We start from the raw sequence: 14,854 nt of genomic DNA on the forward strand, positions 1-14,854 counted from the left end.
GGTATATCCTGCAATGAAAAAAAGTATTTAAACATTTGCAAATATCTTTAAAACCTATCCTTACTGAAAGTCATAGGTCTAGGCAAAGTAGTCTGGAGGAAACTCCTGATTTAAGGAGGATAACTTCATTCATCCTCGAGCACTTAGGACATCTATTTTGTTGATCTTCTATTAATTTCAACTGAACTGTAGGTCTAGTGATAAATTCCGGAATGATCTGAATGAGAAATTTCCAGTACTAAAGGACTGGAAGGTGTCTAGTATTGCAATTTATTATTTTTTAATTTTTTTTTAATTTGTTCAATAGGTCAGGGCAATGCAGCAGGTCAGGGCATTATTATCCATTGGAGCAAATAGATAGAATCTATCCTAAAGAGTGAGGAGGTGAGATTGTTGTATTGATGCTGATGATTAATGTGTGTATATAGATATATATTTATGATTCAATTATATTAAAAATACAATTTGCTGAAGAAGTTACCTACAATGTGGACAAGGAAATCTGGCACATGTATTCTGTGTAGGCTTAGGCCAAAGAACAGTAAGTACTCTCATAAGAGGTCCTTTCAGAGTCCCAGAAGGAACTGGAAAGAAGGGGGAAATGGAAATTGATATAGGAGTGGAAGTAGAAGTAGAAGTGGAAGTAGAAGTAGAAGTGGAAGTGGAAATTAAGTGGGTATGAAGTAGAAATCATCCTCGTGCTGCTATACAGATCCATAACGTTTCTGACTCTTGGAAAATTGGTAAAAAAGACAGGAAATACATAATAGAATAGCTATTTAAAAAGTGATAAAGCTAGTAAATAACTCAGTTTATTACAGGGCCTGGACAAAAAGTAAAATACAATCAGTAAGTTAATCATTAACTCAAAGACAGGCATGGAAAAACTCTTGAGAATTAAAACTAGTCTCAGATTTCTTACTCAATTTGCCATAAGGGGAGTACATTTCCACTGTATTTTAGAAAGACATCAGCATCTAATATAGGTATTTTCAGTCTCCACAATGAGACCTTAACCAAACAATAAAGATATTTTCTTTCTCTACTATTTATTTGGGAACTTTGTCAATACACTTGAGTTAGATCTCACATTATTTGTCTGAATAATTTTAATCTAATAACCGTAACTGAAAATAAAATATTAAAATAAAAGTAATTGCTATAAGATTTTGTATTTGTTTTACTCACAGAAGTCTACTGTATGTAGTTTTACTGGTTTTTTGCAATTTGTTTTATTTTCTCTTCTTTAATTGTTTAAAAAGAGGAAAAAAACCTTTCAAAAATCTCTGCTGCTTTCAAAAGTGGGCTCAAATCACATCTTCTTCTGGATAAGTGTAACTCTTCTAATGAAGTTTCCATAGCAAGCTCCCTGAGATAAGTTTTCAAAACTATCATCACATGAATGGATTCACATCAGCCCACAAAAGTACTTACACAAATTCCTGAAGACATCAAACCTAAACAAAAATGCAAATAAAGTATATTTGTAATGTATAGCTTAGGGAAAGGAGAGTACAGCATGGGAATTTCTGCAGAGGATCAACATTTAGTTATCTATGTCAGACCTTTTCCAAAATCTGTGTGAGGTTGCATAAATCAGGTCCACAAAACCCTGAGTGGTGTGGTAATCATTAAGTTTAAGATATAGAGGAAACTGCATTATCTTTGTTCTGACACCTCCTATGACTATAAAGAATATTTTGTCTTCTTTTCTTTCAAGCATACTCCCTTCCCTACTCCCTGTCCTTTCTCTCCAATCTTAACATTTCCTGTGATAAATCAATCTCCTGAAAGCTCCTCAGAGGGAAAATCTGTGAAGCTAGGAGAGGTTTAGTTTTCAACATCCCTCCTCCAAAACTTAGCCTCATCAAGTGGTTTTGTATCTCACCAGCAGAAAGTCCCTGGTAGGCTGTAAAGGGGTTTGATTTTTTGCAAATAACAGGTGACAAGCATCAGATAACCTTTATAAATGGATTCAGGCTGTGTTCTTTCTGAGTTGAGAGATAGAGTATGTCTTTAACACAGTGAAAAAAAACCAAAACAGGAGTTAGAAATACTGCTATCTTAAAGTTTAAGCTTTTTAATCAAATAAAAAACTGTGTGATGAAAGAGACAGGAGTAGAGAGAGTGAAAGGGTTAATGAGGACAAACATAAGAACAGTTAATTAAGCCAGGCAAGACTGCAGCAGGAGAAGACATGATATGAGACATCATTCACTGGTGTTACTATCACTGAAACCCACCCCCCAGAAAAAAAACAGAATAACGTGCATAGCCTTACCAAGTGATGACAACTCTCACTGGCACAGGACACTTTTCTGACTGATATGAGGCATACTTTTTTCCAGGTACTACACTGAGAGTCTGATCTTGTGCTGCAGCAGATTGTCTGCAGTCTGCCTGTTCTAAAGCATTTCGGCATTGGAGGCTTATGTAAAGGTTGCCAGCTAAGTTACACCGGAATTCAGAAACTCAAGAGGCTGAAGAAAATATGTCTTCTGCTCTCTAAAATTTGGATAGGTTTCACCAACTGCTCCCTAGTGATAATGTGTCAGGTAACTAACTTTAGGGTGGAGGGCACAGATGTTTTTTGGAAGCAGAAGTTTACCTGATCTCAACCAGTAAGAAATTATTAATTTGAACATTTTCACGTGGCCAATTCCTCTTATTTTTAATCTTTTACTAATATGTGGCAGGACAACACTGAAGAGATTCACCACTGGAGCTTTCTTCTGATCAGCATAGGACTCGTTTGAAGTGTGCATCCTTTGCCATGCAGTAGACTTCATAATCATAGATCACAGAATCATAGAATGGTTTGGCCTGGAAGGAACTTAAATATAATCTAGCTCCAACCCCCATGCCATGGGCCTGAACACATTTCAGTAGACCAGGTATCTCAGAATTCCATCCCACCAGGATGAAGCCTTAACTGAAGTTTTGCAGCATTCAGCCTAGGAATAAAGGCATTGATCACAGTCCAAGGTTAGAATGTATGCACAGGTGTATTCCTCTTCATTTATTTTCTAGGTAAATTAACACCTCCTTTTCCCTGCTTTTAATTTGGATCCATTCCCTTGTAAAGGTTCTTGCAGAGTAGTAAGTATGTTCTTTGTACTTGCTACCTGAAATAGTTTCGCTATACCTTCATGGATGTTTATAGTCTCTCAAGTAAGTGCAGCTATAATAGCCAAATGTATTATATTTCAAAGAAATGAGTTTTCAGCCTGACCAGGCATATTCTTGAAGATATAGCAAACAACTGTTAGAAAGAGGAAAAGACAAAAAGGAGAAAAAAAGAGAGGATGAAGAAAAAGAAACAATAAAAAAATAAAATTAAAGAGTTAGGGGAAAGAAAAAGAAAAAGAAAAAAAGAAAAAAAAAAGAGCATGATAGGAGGGGAAAGGAAAAAAGGAAAAAAAGCAGCAATTCTTTTTATATTTCCAAACAGAAATATTCTGACTTTTCTCTAAAAAAGAAAAAAAGTCTTTGCTTTGGAATGTTCTGAAATACACATTCTGTGTTTTAGAAAGTAAATAATCTCCCAACTAAAAATATTTGACTTTGAGTCAAACCAATTTCTTGGTGGATCAGAAAAAAAAACCCCACTTTTATTTCATTTAGCCAAGGAAAATGTAACTTCAAGAGAAATAAAAAATAATTCTTCAGGCAGGGCAGAGAAGGGGAAACAGTTATTTTCACTTCTTTGTTTGCTAGCCTTTTAGAAACACTCTTCTATAGTCAGTCTTACATATCTATGCTTTAGATAGCATGTTTACAAAGCAGTCCAATTTTTTTTTTCTTTCAATTAACCCCTGTGCCATGGAAATTTCCAGTAATCTTTTTTCACAATTCACATTCTCACTTAATCATCATCTCACTCCCTACAGGTTTTGCCATTATAAGGGAATGCTGCCTTCTGCAGTAAATCTTCTTTTGGTGAGCATGAATCTGCAAAAGCAGTTTTTCTCACTTTTCTGGCCAGTTTTTTGGAGTAGCCTCCTTGCCTTCCCTTTCAACCTCTCTTGGGATGAAAAGTCTCTTTCTTCCAAACTCCTGGGGGCTGAGGTGGTCAGACAGCTTATCTCCAGTGGCATGGATCCTTCCCAAAACCCTGCTAATTTCCTGAGAGATAAGTCTTCAGAGACACCTGCTAGTTTATGTGTGTCACTGCTTTCCTCCTGCCTGTGGGTGAGCAGGGGGTTCTGCTCTTGTCACAAGGAGAACCTGTCAGATGTGGGGGTGGCAGCATGATGGGAGGCTTCACAAGGGGCTTGTTAGAGGTGTGGGACTTTATTCACAGAATTTTAGACCTATACAGAGTCATGAGTTAAAACAACCCACCTGAACGTACACAGTATTATGTGAAACACACACTGCTGAGATTTTTGCAAAGATCTGCTGCTATTACTACATCAAATACCAGCTTTTCCAGATTACATCATATGCTAAATATTGGCAAAATCAAAGAAGTTTAATTAACATAACAATTCTTTGTTGTTAACAAGGTGGTGGTGCAGCATATGGGGAAAACATCATTAAGAAGGAATGATGTAAGTAGCTCTGGGTATCACAGTGGTGATCAATGCTTGACTTGCTCAGGGTGTGCCACAGCTGTCAGGATGAACTGCATAGTGGCAAAAACTACAAAAACATGAAACAACACAGGATAACATACCTCATTTAAAAAAGGAATGCAAAAAGTGACCTTATGAAACCAAAACATATATACACATCCTCCAACATTATCTTATAAATAGAATTAATAGCCCCAGAAGAAAATTGAAGTAAAGCACTGATGAGGTTAAAAATTCCTACAGTTCTTGCAGTGAACAACAGCATTGCCAATCTTAGTTACTGATTAAGAAAACTTCATAATAAATGTTTTTGTGATCAAAAGTCTGGCAAATTGTATCTGACAACACTGGCTTTTTTTCCCTTCTATTTTTATTCCTAAGCTCTCCTCATTTGTTCAGTTATGCAAGGTGCTCTGCAAAATGCTGGGCTTCTAAAAGTGCACCCCATGCACCATTTTAATTTCTGATACTGGATTTGGATTTGCAATTCTGCTTTAGAGAAGCTGAAAAACAAACAAGTTCATTGGTAATAAAGAATTCCATTACATAGTGAAAATTGCCATATTTTTTACATTAACAAACCCTAACAGCATTCTTTGCTTTCTAGTTATCTTAGTTCGAGCATTCATGTTTTAAAGGGCAACACTTCTATTTTGCCAATTCCAGTATCTCATCACACTCCATATATTTAGATCAACAGGAAGATGAAACACCATGGATGAAAAAAGGGAAGGGAATGGAGGAGCTGGGAATAGGAAAATTGAGGCTTAGATCCAATCTGAGTTATTTGTGAATTATTTTCACAAGCATTTCAATATAAAACTCTTACTGACTTAAGGAAAAGTATCATCACTTCTTTAGCTGGTGCAGTACTTTAATTTCGTATCTCCTTTATTATCTCACAGCACTATGATATGTGTGTAATAAAAGTAAAATCTTTAATATCTTTGTCCACCTCCAAGAGCAATATCATTTCCTAGTGCCTTCACAGTGCTCAAAAATAAAACAGTATCTTTTTCCTGCCCGTTAAAGCATCGTTAATAAAGTGTGGTTAGTGTTTATCAATGTCTCCTGCTGTTCCTAGGCACAAGTGATGTTATTTCTCTGCAAGAAGCCATGCTCACAGGAATGCTACTTGTGTGCAAAATGGTTGACAAGGGATGTGGATTTAGAAGTGGCATTTGCTGCCTTGGAGCACATTTTGCTGAATGTACATGCTGAGAAATGCTTGCTACGTTTCCAGCTTCCATAATTCTGGGCTGAGCAGGAGGTTTAGCTCTCCTGAAAGTGAAAAATGTGCCACTGACTGAGACATTTGCCGTTATTCCTTTAAACATTGAATTAAGGTCATGATCTTAAAAAAGGTATGAATAAAGTAACTACATAATAGAGATGAGAGCTTAAATAATGCAGTGACTTTATAGCCAGAGATCAGTTTTGCTCTTCAGCATTAGCATCCACCGATTCAATGGGGAAAAAAAAGTTTGAAATTTAAAGGAAATCTTCAGAACATATAACTTCAATTGCAATATTAAAAGGAAATGGAGCAGGCTACACTACAGAGAGTGAAAGCTTAGCTCTTCCTCCTTTGTCTCTGTGCTCTGCTTGCTCCTGTGTTAAATAATCCTCAATAAGGTGGATATGATATATTGGAGTAAAAGAGGTCAGTTTAAACCCTACACAGACATTATATGAAATTATCTGGTGGGAGTATGCCACTGTGGACACAGATATGGATTTGGACCCCTATTCAGCTCATGGTAAAAAGCATTGCTACTTACATAACGGGCACCTCTTCAGAAACGTTGCAAATAGTCCTGAAATAATCGTGCTGCTATTCAGCTATCTAAGGAAATGGTATAAAAAAATGAAACATGAATGGGAATTTTTTAAAAAGGTGTTAATTAATTGGGTGAGAGACATTTTTTTAGGCTCAGACCATCAAACAGACTTCATTTTGCACCTCTGCTTCAAAATATATGAGAGACCTATCTCCTGAAGACAGACCTAATCACAACAAATGGCAGAAGCTCTTGAGGTCTCAAAAGCCAATACACACAGATGACTGGTATTCAAATGTTAGGTGCTGTCAAGGGTGTTGCACAAGGCTTTCAAAATACAAATTAACCCATTTACTGCATTTTAGATAATCAAAATAGCATTGTAGCAAGTCATTTAAACCCTGCTTTAAAAATCAATGAATGTATTTAGACGTAATTGCTCAGCGTGCTACCAAGGTTTCTGAGATCTAAATTTGACTCTTGACTTTTTCCCCTAATACAATATGCAATTCAGTTATCACCTTCTAAATACTTTCGAACTTGGACAGAACTCTGAAATAATACACAGTTCCCTTAATTAGGATTAGACATGCAGTAGTATCTGTTCTAGACAGATTTCTCAATGAGACATGTCCAGTCTGCTGTGTGTCACCACCACACTCCAAAGTTTGCTCTTCTACTTTTCAAGGAGAAGCAGACTCAAACTAAGTGTAAGTGTAAAATTTTAGTAAATAAATTTTTTAAAAATAGCTGCTCGTAGTTAATTACTTAATACCAGATATTTGTTTTAAATCTAGTGTTCTTGGATCACAAAACTAAGGAGACACACTTGTTAGATGTACTAACTTCACAAAAGCCTATGAAAGCAAGCAAAAAAAAAGGCAAGCCAGTGCTCAGCAGCTGTACACAGACCAATTATGGTGACTTATTTGGACTTCTTACTGCCACAATTTTTCAAAACCAGAAGCTGTAGATTTAAGCCCTAGATTCAAATGACGACTCCTCTCCAAAGCAGGTGATGTGATGCATCCTGACTTAATGAGAGAGCAGAGATGCACGGTGCTCCACCCAGTGGGAATCCTAAGCCATCCAGATGTGAAGGGTTAGGGCTAGACCAAAGATGAACATGGACAACCTTGAAGTGGTACCACTCTACTGCTACAGGTGACCTGATCAGGAAAAATTAGATGCTGCCTTTTTAAAATAATTGGAAGAAGTCTCATTCTGACAGATATCTGTCTTCTTGAGTGACCTAACCATCCCAGTAGGAAGTGGAAGGGAAACAGAGCATGGAACAAACAGTATAGGAGGTGGTAGAATCCAAGGACCTGACAGGAAGAAAGAGGGCAAAAAATTAGGAAATATAATCAACTGCAATTTAATTAGCTTAGGAAATATTTAAATAAACTGTACAGTCAAAAATGCATCATGTGTCAAAGTATGCAGCCACTAGTCCATTTTGAGGCAATTCCTGATCACTATTTTCACCTCATGGTGAACACAATAGTTCCAAAGGACTAAGAGAAAACAAATAACACTCCAGTCTCTGAGAACAAAAAAGGAAGAGAAGAAGGAAATTAAACAGCTGGGCTCAAAAGGTTGGGACAAGTGGCACAAAATCTTCAGCTGGAGGAGCATAACCAAAGATGTATCCATCCCAGTGATCAATAAGACCACTAGGATCAATACTGTTTTACCTCTTTCCAGTGACCAGGATGCTGGGATGGAATAGACTCTTAACAAGTCTGCAGATGACACAAAACAGACACAGGGAGGAGGGGCTGATTGGCTGGCTGGGCTGCCTTCCAGAGGAACATGGATAGGCTGGAGAAATGGGCCAACATGGACTTCTTGAAGTTCATTTTCTTGGAAATGCCAGATTTTGAACCTGGGAAGGAATGACTCTGGATATCAGTACACACTGGGAGACAGCTAGTTGGGAAATAACAACACAGAAATGGCCTTGGCATGTTTTTTTTTTCTTTTTTTTTTTGGCATGAGCCAGCAATGTACTCTTGTATTAAAGAAGGCCAGTGGTTATCCTCAGCTGCCTCAGGAGACTGTGAGCAGAGCAAGGAAGGTGATCCTCCCTCTCTGTTTAAGCTCTGGCAAGACAAATCTAGAGCACCAGTCGAGTTCCAGAGAGACATGGACGTCCTTGAGGGAGTCCAGCAAACAGCCACAGAGGAGTCAGGGCACTGAAGCAAGTCTTACACAAAGTAGGGATAGAGAGCTGAGGCTGTTGAGATGGGTATTTTATCTGTGTATGTAAACATCTAATGGCAGGGTGTAGCAGTTGGACTGAATGGTCTCTGGAGGTGTTTGCCAACCTCAGTAAGCTGGAGACTGTGTAGCTTTGAATAAGGATTGACAAGTGCCATATTTATGTAAGATGTAAATAAAAAATTGCTCGGACCTTTTAAAAGTGTGCAAATAATCCTTTATTCTTGTAAATATGATCTTAGGTGAAGAGGGACTGAACACTTACTTAGATAGAAAGAAGCATTTCTACTTTTTTAAAAGGGATTGGAACCAAACCCTTCAAGGACTTATAATAGAAACTTCTAAAAATTATAAGATTACTTTATTTGCTTTAAAGTTATTCAAATTACCAATTTCTTATTACCTGCAGTTACTTCAAATATTTAAAATATCTTGAAAAATTACTGTTCACACACAGGATATTTTGATTCTCTGGTGATTTTTAAAGGCAGTTTATATTCATATTAATGGTCACAAGTAAACTATTTTTACAAGAGGACCCTTGGAATAATTTAGATTGGAAAAGAATTCTAAGATCACGGAGTTCAGCCTTTGTCAACCGCTGTTCAACCACTGTCTTGTGAACTAGACCATGGAACTAAGTGCCATGTCCAGTCATTTCTTGCACACCTCCAGGGATGGTGATTCCTTGGGCAGTCAATTCCAATGCTGAATAACACTCTCCATTAAAAAATTTTTCCTGATGTCCAGCCTGAACTTCCCTTGGTGCAGTGTCTGTTCATTTGCTCTTGTCCTGACTCCAGATGCCCGGGAGAGAAGATGACCCCCACCTGGCTACACCCTCCTTTCAGGGAGTTGTAGAGACTGATAACATCTCCCCTGAGCCTCCTTTCCTTGAGGCAAAGCAATCCCAGCTCCCTCAGTTGCTTCTTATAGGACTTAACCCCTAGACTCTTCATCAGGTGCTTTGCCCTTCTCTGGACAAGCTGCAGCACCTCAGTGTCTTTCTTGCACTGAGGGGCCCAGAACTGCATGCAGCCCTTGGCCTCAGCAGTGCCAGGTACAGGGGGACAGTCATTCCCTGTCCAGTCCTACTGGACTCACCATTGCTGAAACAAACCAAGATGCCACTGGCCTTATTGGCCACCTGGGCACCCAGCTGGATCATGTTCAAGAGCTGTCCACCAGCACTTCCAGGTCCTTTTCCACCAGGCAGTTTTCTAGCTCCTGCCCCAGCCTGTAGCACTGCACAGGGTTGTTGTGACTGAAGTTCAGGGCCCAGCATTTCACCTTCTTGGACCTCATACCATTGGCCTCAGCCCTTCAACCCAGCCTGTCCATATCCCTCTGCTGAGCCTTCTTGCCCTCCAGATAAACACTCCCACCCAGCTCCACAAACTGACAGATGGTGCCTCATCCAGACCATCAATAAAGATATTAAACAGGGTTGGACACAAAACTTAGCCCTGGAGAACACCTATAATGACTGGGCACCAACTGGATGCAACTCCATTCCCCACCACTGTCGGGGTGTGGCCACCCAGCCAGGTGAAGAGTGACCTGTTCAAGCCATGAATTGCAGCTTCTCCAGGAGAATGTTATGGGATATAGTTTCAAAGGCTCTGTTGGAAAGCATAAAACCATGAAGGATGTGGCTGGTCTGACTTTTGTTTCGGACAGCCAAAAGCAGTGTTTGCTGTGTCCTTTTTGGCTGCACCATGAAAGTATTTGGTCTTAATTTTGGTACCAAGATTTTCAATTACAGACTCACTTTAGTTGGGTTCTGGGTCTGTGCTCTGAAAAAAAGAGAATGGAACCCACTCTCCCCTCTTTCAAGAAAATAATTGTTCTTCCAAAGAAGAACCCACTCAAGCTATTTCTTAAAAGTCTCTTTATGAAAAAAAAAAAAAAGAGAATGAGAAGTAAATATAATTCCTAGAGTCTTCCTGAAATGTGGCTGAGAATGGGTTAAATATCCCTCCCATTTGTGGTAGGTCCAACTTCTCTGGGCAGCTCCTGAAGGAGCGCTGCTCTGACCTACTGTATCCCAGCACGAATTAAACACTAGTAGGCATGAAAATTTCATGCACTACCTCTGCTAATGTCTTCATAGCTCCTGTCCATGTCTCCATTTTCCCCATAAAATGCACAGAAAAACCTGACCAGCCTGCAGAAAGAATTCTTGCCATCCTGTCATTGGCACAGCAATCTCAGGGCCACAACTGCAAAGAAAATACCATGGCCAGTGTGTTCATCTGTGCTCCTTGTGGCCAAATCAAGCAACTATTTCAGTATCCAGTAACTCCTTCCCTGTCAGAGGAACAACCTCATAGCAAGGAAGAAGTTCCACCTGGCTGTGGAAAATCTAAACCTTGTGTACACTGTAAGACTGTTGGGGTATAACTAAGTCATGTCCTGAGTGTCCACAGAGCTTTTAGTTAATTTTTTTTTATTTCTGTGATCCCATAGAAATGTAATATTGCATTGAAAATATCTAGCATTAACTGACATTTCCTGTTTGTATCTTAAGAGCTTCAATTTACATTTCTTTGATCTCCACTAGATGCAAGACATTTCTGAGTTCATTTCTACCTCCTTGGTTTTCAAGTTCTTGGGAGCTAATTTTTCAATGCCACGTCAAAATTAATGAAACAAAAACCCCTTTATTTCAAGCTCTAATTAATGTCTTTCAGGCAGAAGCATTGTTACTGCATGTATAGTTTATGGACTATATTAATCATAATCATGTCCTGAAATAAACAGGTACAGTGCTCAGTTGCTCTCAGTTATGTATATATGGGTTTTCCTGTGCATCCATGTATATTGCTTTCTCACTTTCCTACATATAGATAAATATATATCTATACATAGATAAAACACATTTTCATATGATTGTTTAGAGAAAATTAGCAAATCATAACACTTGGGTAGAAAAGAAGCACATTGTATGAAGCCAGTTCACGACAAAGAATGAGAATTGATTTCCTTTTTTTTTCCACCAGCTCTCACAGATTTGTGCTTCTTCCCCATGTACTCTCTGGAATAAGTCATGCCTTTTATTACCTGCGTGTGCAGAACTGATCACACAAACCTCCAATTAGGGTGTCCTGCCCTATCTTATATTTAAGAAAAAGCAGGTAATGAAACAGTATGTTTCAGGATTCATCTCAAGAAGAGGGAAGGAAACAGCAGTTTCACATTGCACAAGCTGTATTACAGTGAATCTATAAAAAGAAAAACATCATTGAGACATTTCATTGTCTAATTCACATGATATAATCAATTATTCTGCACCATAAGACTGGCTTTTTTACTCCTTTCTGTTACTTACAGTGTGTGTTACAGGCTGTGATAGTATGACAAGAAAAATGGACAGTTTTATGACCAACTACACCACGGTTCAGGATAAATAGAAGACTTGTTTAGGATTGCTTTTACCCCTTTTCTTGGGGAAGAATCTGTTGCAACTTCACTGTAGCAGCTGCCTGCCTACTCAAAATGTCTGAAGAGCAAAATTACAAATCTGGATTGCCAGACAAACCAAGGAGCTGCTCTAAATTCCAGGCATAAATCCTGGCGAGCAGTCCTCAGTTGGTATTGCAGGACTCACAGACACGTATTTCTGAGAGCTGCCCAGCACTGCAGACCCCAGTGCAGCACTCAGAGACATGGCATTCAAATTTCTGTCCTCAGTTTAATCTCCACAACATCCATTTACAGCTTAGAGGGCTGGCACAGAGAGCCACAGACTACTGAGGCTTCAAGATTCTGGTTAGATTGCTTTCATTTCTTTTCAGAACAGGTTTGCAAGGCACAAGCAGCAAAAAATGGTCACCTTTTAATGCACCAGAAAAACATAGTTTATGGACGGTGACAAATTAGAAAACAAGAAAGGATGATGCTAAAATATTATATAAGAAATGTAAGTAAAATGACTGAAATATTGGCAGATCTCTGTGAAGTGTTCTAGAAGCATGCAGAAGTAATCCTAAGGCAGATTGTGTTCTGCAGCTTACCAAAAATGCTAATTTATTATCATTTGATAATATCATAATGAATCTTCAAGATTCTGGGCTACCATGTTGAGCTACACTATATACTTCCCTATCACTCACTCATCTGTGATCTTCACTTGGTTAATGGCTTTCCCAGCCAGGATTTTCATACCTTGGACTGATCTCTCTTAATGCACTTCTGCAGCATTTGAGGATGATGAATGTACATCCCACGGTGTCTGCTGGCCCTTGATCTTAGGAGAACAGAAGCAGGCAGAGTCACTGCTGGACCTGTTGGCTACTTCTCCCAAATTGAAAGGTCCTCCTGCCTGGCCTTTCCAGCTGCACCTGAGCCCCTTTGCATTCCCAGCTTCTTCCTCATCACCCTGGCCAGACCCAAAAAAATGACATTGTGGTACCAGCTGGGTATGGCACACACACAAGGGAAATATAAAGAGCAACCTTGAGTTCTGCCAGATGGTGAATTGGAGCTGTACCTTAGGAGAGTGAATCCTCCTCCAATGCAGCAAGGAATGGGTGAATGCTCTCTGTAGCTCCCACCAGAGGTGACCACCACTCAAATGCTTACAGTTGCTGCAGAGCCTCTTGAAAAAGAAAATTTCAAACATTTTATGGAAGTTACTGGCAGTCTGAACAGTTATCTAAATAGATTATCTAAAAATCCCCGTCTTAGAGACCATAAAGAAATTACTACAGAAATATTTGTGAGGGAATAATTAACTTTTAATTCACTGAAGGTTTCCCGTTGTATTCATTAAGTGAGGCCTGGGGCCTTTCCAATGAGGATGAAAGGGAATACCAAATGATTACCCTTCCCTGACTGAGTCAGGCATCCCATGGAACAACTTGTGTGCTGTTATGTAAGAAAGGATTGCAAGGTAGTGCAGAAGAATGGTGAATGCAAATATCAGGGACAACTTTATTCCGATAGTTCCTCGTTTTCTGAGCACTACACTTCACAATCTTTGTGGTCTTGCAGTGTCAGTTTGAGATAGATTATGGGCTCAAGACTATTGTTTGGAACTCTGAACATTGTGGTAATTTAAAAACTACTGACATTTTACTTTAATTAGAAAACTGGTTCAGTAAACTGTTGAGGTAGTAATGTCTCAATGCAGTTTACTAATTCAGGTGGTTGTTTTTCTTGCTGCCTTTGAGACGGGGAAACTCAAATTTGTGAGAGTTTCATACATCTATCTACATCTGAAGGGCTAAATACAGTTAGGAATAAATGTATCTGTTTCAAATCCAGAGCTCAGGGAACCGCTCCTTCTGCAGGTGCTGGCTGGAACCCCAGTTTTATTTCTGCTCTACAGAATGGAAGTTTCGTTTGTGGGCAACACTATCTACTTCACTCAGAATGTATCTTTCCTCATAACACTGAATAATTTTCTTCATTATATTGAGTTAGATTAATTAATTTAACTTGAAATTAATTCTAAAATGCATCAGTTTTGACGTACTGATCATCTTATTATACTGTTTTTTTCACATTTTTTTCTAGGGTAATTTTTGTCTGAGGCTGTTAAACTCAACCAGAGTCCTATTTGTAGCACATACTTGTAGACAACAAAGTTAAATTTAGATAATCATGTCTTCCAATTATTTTTTGCAGAATATCGTACAGGGCTAGGTTAATAGGTCTTGTCAGCTTTGAGTAGGACTTGTACTGATAACATAATGTGATGCTTGAAGGTAGTATACTGTTTCTCGTCTCCAGAATAAGTATATCGATGTTTAAAGAAATAATTATTCCTCTCATTTACGTTTTTTTCCCGACACAGTAGCAAAATATATTAGACTTGTTATCCAAGATGTCTAAATGTGCTTTTAACTTATATAGGCCTAATTTAAGCACAACTTTAAGTCTGCTTCCAGAATAATTTAGAAATATATTTGCCCAAAATTTACTGAAATATTGGATGCGCTTGAGTGCTCACAAAAGTGTTTCACTAAAATGGAGCTCAGTGGGAGGTCTCGCTGCTGAACACTGACTCATTCATGGACAATTTACATGAGTAAATGTTGAAGTGAACAAATTCCGTGAAGACAGTGCAAAAGAAGGGCTATGAATCCTGGTGCCTTCTTAGGGGCCCTTCACTGTGCACCACAGTGCCTTCAGCTAGCAGTGCTTTTCTTTGGTGGCTGTACATAAAGACAGTCAAAAGAAAGTGATGTCTTGCATTGCTGGACATGATCCAGCAGTCTTCTGAGGTGGCCAAGAAATCCCAGGGCATCCTATCCTGTATCAACAATA

Source organism: Sturnus vulgaris, chromosome Z (assembly GCF_052056855.1).
Source record: "Sturnus vulgaris isolate bStuVul1 chromosome Z, bStuVul1.hap1, whole genome shotgun sequence".
In the NCBI taxonomy this organism is placed as follows: domain Eukaryota; kingdom Metazoa; phylum Chordata; class Aves; order Passeriformes; family Sturnidae; genus Sturnus; species Sturnus vulgaris.